This window comes from Meleagris gallopavo, chromosome 1 (genome assembly GCF_000146605.3).
Source record: "Meleagris gallopavo isolate NT-WF06-2002-E0010 breed Aviagen turkey brand Nicholas breeding stock chromosome 1, Turkey_5.1, whole genome shotgun sequence".
NCBI lineage: Eukaryota > Metazoa > Chordata > Aves > Galliformes > Phasianidae > Meleagris > Meleagris gallopavo.
The window spans coordinates 108,702,728-108,713,468 of NC_015011.2; the positions used below are offsets into that span (position 1 = coordinate 108,702,728).

Consider the following 10,741-nt stretch of genomic DNA (forward strand, 5'->3'; position numbering starts at 1 on the left):
TGAGTAGAGAGGGACGATCATCTCCTTCTCCCTGCTGGCCACCTCTTTTTTTAATGCAGCCCAGAACCCAGTTGACTTCCAGGCTATAAGCACACACTGCTGGCTCACGTCCAGCTTCTCGTCCACCAGGACCCCTAAGTCCTTCTCCATGCGGCTGCTCTCAAGGGGTTCTTCGCCCAGTCTGTATAAAACACCTAGGATTGCCCCAGATCAAGTTCAACACTTTGCACTTGGCCTTGTTGAACCTCATTAGAACCTCATTAGATTCACATGGTCCCACTTCTCCAGCCTGACTAGATCCCTCTGGATTTCTCATTATTCTTCAACTTTAGAAGCACTGCATTTGATAAGCGAATTCAAATTAGTCAGTATATATATTTTAAATGACTGTTCCAAAAATATAACAAAAATAATCATCATACTGGAAAACGTTCAGAATCAATAGGCATGGCTCTGGCTCTGCAGGGACTTTCCTAGATCTGGGTATTGGGTCATATTGGAGTCCTGCTGACCTCAGGGAAACTCCATAAGGGCTGCATTTGCCTATGTAAGATTTGCTTCCCTCTTACAATCCCTGATCATGATTAAGAACCTCTTGGAGAACCTTCCAACTTTCTATATGATGAAGTTTTCTCCCAATGGAAACGAGTGCATGGGTGAAGGGGTTGGAAGGGAAGAACTTCATGTGGACCTGGTGTGTGCCACATGTTGTTTCATGTCAGAATATGGCCAGAAGACAGACCTGCTGTGAAGGGCTAGAGGTCCCGTTTCCTATGTTGTAAGAGTAGTTTCAGGTTTATGGACCTTCTTCTGGTGTAGAGATCTAATGTGTGAATCATGAATCGATTTGTTTCTCTAATCATGTGGAGAAAGAATTAGAAGGCAGTTCAGCTTCTTGACTTTATGAACTTGACAGCCCAAAAGGGTGCAATAGTCTTTCCAAGGGATGATAGTTTCTTAAAACTATTAGACTTGTAGCAGTTAACAAGGGAATAAAATAATGTATTTTGAAAAATGGAAACACATGCATTTAACTGTAATTAAAGTTGATTTAAGATTTATTTTCTGAAGCAGAGTTGTCTGGGGGAAAAAAATGAATAAGCATTTGTCTATGCAAGACATGAATGTCAAAAACATATTGTGTGACTCTTCCATTTTCAGGTGCTATATTGTTGTCTTCTGGCTTCTGTTAACTTTGTTTTATCTTTTAAACCTTTCAGCCTTATATTCAGTTTGGTTCTGATGATTGAATATACACACACACACACACAAAAAAAAAAAAAAAAAGCTCTGGAATCCTGTTGGAAATGTAACTAAATTTAATTCTCATGAAAATCTCGCATGTTGAACAGTTAAGTGAAATGTTTTGGTTTCCTAAAAATAAATTCAAACTGTTACTGCCTCCTAAGGACAGAGCATATCCATGACAATGCAAGTTGAACTGTAGTATACAAATAATGAAATAATCGACCTTGTGTTGAGTACCCTCAGCTCTTTGCTTGGCACAGCTAGAGGAGAGCAGTTGGCTTTGCCAGACTCACCCCCAGTCTGGATTCCACACATGCCTTTCTTCCATTGCTGAGCTCTTTCAAATAGGTTCTGGGTTGTTTAAGTCCAAAAGTAACTCGATCATCCAGTGTAATGCATAGTGAATTTGGCACTAACGCGCTCTTAAGAGATTGCCCAAAATGTGTTATTTGTTCATTCTTGTCACATGGAAATATAAAATGGTTTCTTTGTTTGTTTTCTGTGACTTGGTAATTTAGGACCTGCTGAGTGATCACGGCTGTTTTTGCCAGAGAAAAGGAACATGCAAGAAAATGGCGAAATGCTTGTTAACCTTGTTATCAACCTTGTCAACTACAAAGATATGTACCTTGTGTTAATTGAATCATGTGTTTCAGATCATGACAGAAGCGGCCTGTAAAGCTGCCAGTGAGTTAGCAACATTTGGTCTATACAGCTGACAGTCTTTAAAATGTGGGCCTGTAACTTTTTTTCTCCCCTTCTTTGTTAAGCAATTTTTGAAGCAACCCATCCATCAAAGGATAGTTAAAAATCAGAACGTGCTTCATGGCTGACTTACTTTTTGTCTGCTGCTCTCTGTGAACTCAAAAAGCACATTTTTAAAGCAAAGTGCTCACATTACTTTAGCAGTATTGTTTGGCTGAAAGACATGTTGGTTTGGGTTTTTTTAAGAGAAATCTTGAGCTAAGTTTCAAACTTTTTAACCATTTTTGGGGCAGGGTTGGATGGTCTTGGGCTTCTGTTTGTTTGGGTTTTCTTGTTTATGCAAATGAAGAAAAAATGTCTACTAGTCCTCAACAGTATGGGGATTTTTATTATGCTTTTGTAATGCAGGAGCAGCTTTGATGAAAGAAAGAAATAGCAGATAAATAGTCCATAACGTGTGTGACTTTGGGGTTTATTTTTGTTGTTGTTTCAAAATTGTTAATTAAAAATGGCATGGACATCAAACTTTCAATAATGGTTCCAAGCATATATGGTAATGATTTATTTGAAGAGAACTCATTGGCGCAAGACCCATGTGCTGACTTGTGTAGCAGAGTAAACCATAGTGCTCTTCTGGAATTATGATGTTCCGCTAGGTCAGGAATCAGGAAGTGAACAGCCTACATATGATGATATAGCAGCTCCTCTTTAGCATGGAACTCAGACTCATTCCGTATCTGAGTCCAGTTCGTCAGCAACTGTGCCCTGCTGGCTGACATATCCTCTCATGTGGCAGCTGGATGGAGGTCACTGCAGGATGTGGGCACCTTCAGAGGTTCCTGGGCATCTCACAGGCCGTGTTGAAATGGCTCAGGTGACCATCAGCCTTCTGGTCACCTCTGTAATAGATGTCCTCCTACTCAAAAGAACATGCGCTTAATAATTGACTGTTTTCAAAGTAAGTGATCTTTTTACAGCTATCTACTCACTCCAGAACATGTTCTCAAAGTCCATATTTTATTTTCAAACAAAACCAAAATTTTTGGACCATATTTTGTTCCTAAAACGTTAATGTATGCTTAACTGAACAGTACATGTTCTAGACACAGATGTATTATCGTAGAATCATAGAACTGCTCAGGTTGGAAAAGACCTTACAGATCATCAAGTCAATTCTCTGGTATTAAAAGGATGCCTGCATGCAGTGGTGTCAGAGTTGGAAAGAGTTTAACTCAGTTCCTCCTGGGACCAATTTTTTCCTATAGAGACCAAAACAAAACCATACAAACTCCAAAGCAGATTCTTTCACCTAAATTATGGCCCAAATAGCATGTTCCTACTCCGTTAGTCTCAAAATCTCCTGGAAGATGAATCCACTTTTTAAAGAAGGTGTTGCAGGGATTAGAAGCTATAGTTTCTAAATACCCTTCTGCAGAAAAACAGCAGTATTTTCAATGCTCCATGTACCCACTGTAAAGTGAGGGCTCTGCAAAAAGTACCAGACAAGGCTGGGACACCATGCCTTATTTATTCCAAGTCCATATTTAAATTCATGCAACTTCGGAGAGCGCAAGATGCACAGCATCAAACCTGTAGAGTATTTAAACACATATATACACATACATTTTAAAACCAGGGTGGACTGACAAACCACCGTTCCCATGCCCTACTACAGTGTCAGTGTGATCTTCATACATCAGGCTTGATTTGTCTTTCCAATGCAACGAAGATGTGATCTGAAGCTTATGGAAGTAACTGGGGAAAAACTCGACAGGATATTTATCTTCTCTGCTGGTCTCTCAACTCTTACATTAGCAGCAGCACTACAGGGCAGAAGATTTGGCCCATAGCCCTACTCCTGCCCAGCATTCCCAGCATGTTTTTTGCTAATTTATCATGAAACCCAGTGCCTACAATCAATGTAAATGTCGTAATAAAATTTAATTCAGAGACAATTTTCATTAAGATCCAACATTTTTTTAGGATTGGATTTTCAGTAGTAGTGAAAATTATATGGATCACATTGAAGAAATCAGTGATTCGCTTTCTTGCTAATTCTCCTGTGCCTCCCACTCCCCTTTGAGTTCCACTGAGAGCTACCACATGCAGAGACTCTGCAATGTTTTAATGTCCATTAAGTTACCTTTGTTAATACAATTCTGACTTTATAAGCTTGTTTCATCATTAAGATTTGGATTGCTCTTTCAGTGGGGACCTAATTATAGGTGTGATTCAACAAGCAGCATCCTTTCGTACTGTGCAGGTGCTGATTTTTCAAAGGCACAGAGGAGTACATGTGTTCCCATGGGTAAGATTAAAATTAATGCCAGAGAGAAAAACAAGTGAGTATTTCCGTTATTAGTGTCTCAGTGTATTTTTTGTCTGTGATTTTATACATATATATAATATAAATATAAATCTGTATGTGTATACACGCATGTAGGTCATTCTGAAAGCAATGCCCCCTATTTATTTCCATGGAAACTACAACAGATGCAAAGAGTGCAGTAACACTGATAGAGCAAATTCTCAGCTACACAACGCTATTTTTCAACATAGCCACCACCATTAGCTAAGCATTTTTACCAGCAATGACCAAGGGCCCGTGTGCTGCACTCATAAAAATCTGCACCAGCAAAGATGACCCACCATTTCACAGATGCTATGATGGTGTTGTTGCTAGGAAAATGTCCGCACTATTCAACATTCATTGGTCCAAATAGATGGAAGTCAGAAGGTGCCAGATCCAGACTACATGTTGAGTGTGTCAGGACAGTCCAGATGAGACTGGCAATGCGCTCCACAGTCTTCAAACTAGTGTGGGGCTTGGCGTTATTGTGTTGCAAGAGAAAGCTTGTCTTCATCTCTGGCCTTATTCTGGAAGTTCAAGTCTTCAGTCAGCGTCACTATGTAGCAGTCATAGCTGATGGTTTGTCTGTCTGGGTTCCAGAAAATCCAGAAGGATCACTCCTTTCCGATCCCAAAAGACAGTGCAAGTGCACATTACTTCTTCTTCAATGGGGTGTTCACATGTCACCACCCAAGGGACTGCCATTTTGACTCTAGCTCATAGTGGTAACACCACATCTCATCACTGGTAATGATGTGATCCAGAAAACTGTCACATTCAGCTTTGTACTGGTCCAGTAAGACCTAACAAACTTACATATGTGTTCTGTCCACTCCTATATGACCATTTGTGGTACGCACTTCATGCACACTTTGTGATATTCCAACCTTGCCACCATTTCTAATGCACTGAAGCTGATACTCACCTCTGTATGCACTTCCCTGGTTGTAATCCACCAATTCAAATAGAGGAGCTGGCCGAGATGCTCTTCATTTCATGTTGTGATAGTTTTGCATGGCCATCCAAAATGTGGTTCGTCTTTCACATTTCTGTCACCACTGCTGAAACGCACCACCCACCCCTCACTGCACTCACATCCACTGTTTGATATCCATCAGTGTTCAGCAAGAGTTGATGAATGTCAGGGGGTGCCATTTTTTTTTCACATGGAGGAATTCAGTGACACACCTTTGCTTCATATGCACTTCCATGTCAGATGCCACTGTGTCAGAGTGCCCCTCTGCTGCCCTCTGTCACACAGCAACAACACGTAATGGCATATTGGCGGGAATGTTCAATTCTACTGCCATACCACCAGTATCTGACACTGTGGGCCAATGTGATTAAAGAGGAGGCATTACTCTTGGGGCTGCCTTTGTGTGTATATGTATATGTGTAGATCATGAAAAGATGGAAGATGTTAAGCACTGTCACCAAGTAAACTCCAAATTGCAAAACTCCAGAGATTTTAAGGAACTGGATTAACATTTGCTAGCTAATAAATGCTGAAAAGGCATTGCAGGTATTTTCAGGTGCTGGGGGAAACATTGCTCCTGACTCATTTTTACATGCAGCAACTGATATAGTAATTTTACTTTAAAATCCTTCATTCTGCTCTCGAACAATGATTTCTGTATTCCTGTTCTTCCTCTGGTGCTTTATTTGAAAGTATGTGCCAATTAATCCTAGTTTACTCATCTCTGACTTTTCCTGGGCTTTACAGCTGTAGATGGTGTTGAATCAACACGCCACATCCCTATGGGATACAAAACGAGAACTGCTGGAAAATGCCCAAGAACTTCACAGAAATTAGTTGTGGATATTATTATGAATGCAGTAGTGAGCCAATAAATAAAAATAGGCAGTTGCTAGCTTAGATGCACAATGTTAAAGCTAAATCTTTGAGTATTAAAAATAAACTTTAGCACTTAAATAATCTGAACATTGTTTTCCAAATGAATGTAATTTTGATCATATATATGCAGTTTTTTATGCATGTACTGTACTTTATGCAAGTACTGGAAGGCCACTGGTGAGGTCTTCCAGCAGCCTTCTCTTCTCCAGGCTGCACAAGCCCAGCTCCCTCAGCCCGTTTCCACAGGAGAGGTGCACCAGCCCTCTGAGCATCTTTGTGCCCTCCTCTGGACCCACTCCAAGAGCTTTACATCCCTCCTGTGCTGGGGACCCCAAGCCTGGACACAGTACTCCACTCCACAGGTGGGGCCTCACAAGGGCAGAGCAGAGGGAGGCAATCCCCTCCTTCTCCCTGCTGGCTGTCCCTCTGTTGATGCAGGCCAGGGTGGAGGAAGGACCTAAGTGCGTGCTTCAGCTTCTTGGCACCAAACTGTGCCACGAAGATGCTCGAAGGGATGGAGCTCCTCTCCTACAAAGACAGGCTGAGGGAGCAGGGCTTGTTTAGCCTGGAAAAGAGAGGGCTCTGGGAATATCTCCTCATGGGCTTTCAGGCATGAATATTTCCCTGGTGTTTTACAGCTTCATGAGGCAGGCACCGTGCAGGCATGCTTAAAAGACGTAGGCCCAAAAAGCATTGCTGTGTGAATCACTGTCATGTGGAGAAGGAAAGCCCCAGTGGTTCCACAAATAGTGGGAGTAATGAGCTTATACAAAGTCACAGGACGCTGATAACAGAAACAAACCCCACAGACTTGATTTCATTATATGTAAAATCAATTCTTTTCAAGGGCTGCAATCTTCAAGACTCATTTTGCCACAGCTGTCTGAAGATGGTGGCTCTTTGTTCCCCTGTTGACCCCGGTGTTTGCACAGGGAGCATTCACAAATAAACAGAATTATTCAGCCTGTCATTGGCCTCTCCTTTGGAAAGGTTATCAGTCACACAGAAGGGGCAGATAAGGTGCCAGGAGAAGGATAAGCAAAGCTCAGCAGGCCAGCACCCTCTCCAGAGAGTGCAGAGTGCTATTGACTCTAAACAATTTGCTCTACACTGCTCTGGAGGAGGGCTTGAAGCAAGGGGACTCTCTTTACTGTGCCCATGTCTCTCTTGTTGCAGGATGCCTGACACAGGAGAGAGATGGATATACCAGAGAGAGTCCAGCAAAGGCCACCAAAGTGATGGAGGGACTGGAACACCCCTTCTGTGAAGAGACGCTGAGAGAGCTCGGGCTGCTCTGCCTGGGGATGACAAATCTTAGTCAGGGGATCTCATCAGTGCCTATAAATACTTGAAGAGAGGGTGCAAAGAGAACAGAGCCAGGCTTCTTTCAGGAATGCCCACAGCCGCAACAGGAGGCCACGGACACAAGCTGGAGCACAGGGGTCTTCTCTAAGCACCAGGCAGCTCTGCTGTGCTGTGCAGATGACAGAGCCCTGGCACAGGCTGCCCAGAAGCTGTAGGATCTCCTCCTCGGAGACCTTCAAAACCCAGTAGGACGTGAACCTGGGCACCCTGCTCTGAGTGTCCCTGCTGGAGCTGGGGTTGGGCCAGATGGACCCAGAGAGCTCTTCCCACCTCTTTGTAGAAGCCCACATGCCTTGGCTTTCTGATTTTACCCTTCAGTGTTAGTTGCTGGCAGGGTCTGCTCTTATGCCTTGAACAGAATCATTTCTGTTACCCTTCCCATGGCCTAGTTGCAGTATAATCAGTAGGGGAGGAGGCATGTGTAGATCACTGCATGATTCATGCTAAGTGTGAGTTTCAGCACTTCTGAGCCTTACCTTCTACCTTCTCTCATAACACCTACCTCAGAAAACCACTGGAAAGCAAGAGCCGTTATTTTCTAACTTTGTTCATTGTTGTGACACATTTCCCAACTTTGAGCAGCAAAGCAAGCAGCTCAAAAATTGCTGACAGCCATCTCATCTTCTCATCTCACTCAGCCCTTGGCTTTGCTGTGTTCTCGAGCAAAATGAGCAGTGGGAACCTTGCAATCTCTGTCTGCTGCTGCAGCTGCCAACCGCCACCCAGAATGGCACCCAGAGAGAGCTGGGGATAAAGGCATCCCCTCCCTCTCTGCTCCCTTCTTCCCCCATCTCCACAGCCAAACAGCAGGGAAAATAGTTAATCTTAAAAGTAAATGTGGTTGCTTCCTCCTCCAACATTCAAGTTGGATATTAGGAAAAATTTCTTCTCAGACAGAGTGGTGAGGCACTGAACAAGCTGCCCAGGGAGGTGGTGGAGTCACCATTCCTAGAAGAGTTCAAGAGCCATGTGGATGTGGCACTGCAGGCCATGGGCAGTGGGCACGGTGGGGGTGGGCTGGTGGTTGGACTAGGTGATCTTAGGGGTCTTTTCCAACCTAATGATTCTATGGTTCTATAACTCAATGAACTTTTCACCAACCCTTTGCTTGAGTCTCCCCCTCTGATTGCCATTTGCAGTCAAGCAGCATCAGTGGGTGCCCAGCTGTAGAGAGGATGACAAGAAGCACTGTGTGCTTCAGGCCAACCTGGGGCACAAGTGACTAATGTATGTTTACCAGTAAAGCTTTCACACGTTCATTGGTAACACTGATTTTATTCAACTCCATGAACATAGCTGACATTTGTTAACACATCAGCCTGATGGAGCTGTGCTTGATTACAGTCTCCCTGCATACATATATGAGGATATAAATATATACAACGCACACTTCAGAGCATTCAGAGCGCGCATTCTACTGTCTCCAGCAGCAGGAAGGGGCGAGCTTGTCTCTAATCTGTTGACTTACTTAAGACACACTTATCCACAACTATATAAACATAGACACTCACAAAAGCACAATCATCTCACAAATAAATAAATAACTGCAGCTTGGTTCACTGCAGTGCCATTGGCAATCAACCCAACCTCTCTGCCCACCACCAAGAAGATGCTTTGATGCAACAGCACAGCATCTCCCCACATGATGTGACAGTTTGAGGCCTCGAATGCATTCCAGTGAAGAGGCCTGAAGGAGCAGAAGCCCTCCCACTCCCTGCAAGCCTCCAGTCCCACTGCCCTTGGAGCAGCTCATGCCTCACCCCCATCACTGCACTGCAGTTGGCCACCCTGGGGAGGGCAGGTGCAGAGCTGGCTACCTCGGGGCACCACGGAGCCAGCGAGCACCGCCACCTCCTCCTCATCATAGCAGACACAGCGGGGACAGCCATCGGCCACTGGGCTGCCCACAGCCTGGCAGGAAGCAGGCACAGGGTCACAGCGCGAGCTGCAGGTGATGTCCCCACTGGGCTGGCAAGTGCACAGCTTGCGGGCGAAGTCGATATAGAAGGACCTGCCGGTGGGGACATGCCTATCACTGAAGCCTTGCATCTCGCAGTCATCTTGCAGGTAGGGTGGGCAGGCACAGGCTGGCATGCATGGTGGGCAGCAATCCTCAGGTCCTGGCTCGGGGCAGGCTGGGCAGGCACTGGGGTCACAGGTGGGTTTTGAGACTGCAGCATTAAGCAGCAGGCAGAACAGCCACAGGTGGAGTGTGCTGGTGGAATCCATGCCCTGGGGAGAAAAGGGGGATTGGTGTGGAAATGGGCACATCAAGCCCCCAGTGATTCTCATCCTATGACTCTGGTTGCCCCAACTGCCTCCTCTGACTGCAGTTACATCCTTGCCCCCGTGCTCTGTTTTACACAGCTTTCCCCTGCAAATATGCATCTACTTGTCCTTTTTCAGTGGCCATGTGTGGAGCCAGGAGTTGGACTCAGTGATCCTTGTGGGCCCCTTCCAACTCGAGATATTCTGATTCTATGACTTTTGATTCTACTAGACTCAATTTGCTCAACAGAACCCACACCAGCCAACCCCAAACACCATGTTTCCCATTTCCCAGCTGCATGGATAACAGCCTCCCCTCACCCCAGTGCCAACTCTCCCCAGACCCTTGCAGATCTGGAAGGTAAGACCCCCTGCCCCTGCCCAGTCCCCTGGTACCTGCAGTATGGCCGGATGAGATGGCTGCTGGAGTGTGAGGTGCTGTGGGATCCCAAGAAGTGCCCTGGTGGCCAGCAGCACACTGGCCCTCTATTTATGTGTCTGTGGTGTGAGACGCGATGAGGGAGGCGGGGAAGCCTCTACGGAACAAAAGGTGCTGGGCAGGGCTGGGGAGATGTTTATCTTGCTGACTTCTTAGTAGGATGAGCGAATGAGCTTGTTGGAGAGGTGCTCCCACCTTGCAGAGTAATAGGGTGAAGAGCAGGATTGTATGAAGTTTACTGCATGGAATTTAACTGCAACAAGTGCAGTATTCTGCATTTGGGGCAACCCCAGATCTGTGTACAGACTGGGGGGCAGAGATAGATAGCCCTGCATAAGGGGATCTGGGCATTCTGTTTGATAGCAAGCTCTACCTGAGCCAGCAGTGTGCGCTGGAGCCAAAAGGGCCAACGGTACCCCAGAGGGCACCATGCCCAGCACTGCTTTGCTCTCTGTAACAGCCACAGGGCCCGAGGGAACGGCATGGAGCTGTGTCAGGGGAGGGGCAGCTG

The 10,741-nt window shown here is 45.2% G+C and overlaps 1 long non-coding RNA gene across 1 annotated transcript; it reads right to left on the reverse strand.

The window, feature by feature from the left end:
• Window positions 1-8,778: 8,778 nt before the first annotated feature.
• On the reverse strand, window positions 8,779-10,327 carry LOC116217482. Its single transcript, XR_004162080.1, has 2 exons — window positions 10,188-10,327; window positions 8,779-9,755 (listed from the first exon to the last, which is right to left on the reverse strand). It is a non-coding gene; the product is annotated as an uncharacterized LOC116217482 (long non-coding RNA).
• Window positions 10,328-10,741: the final 414 nt, after the last annotated feature.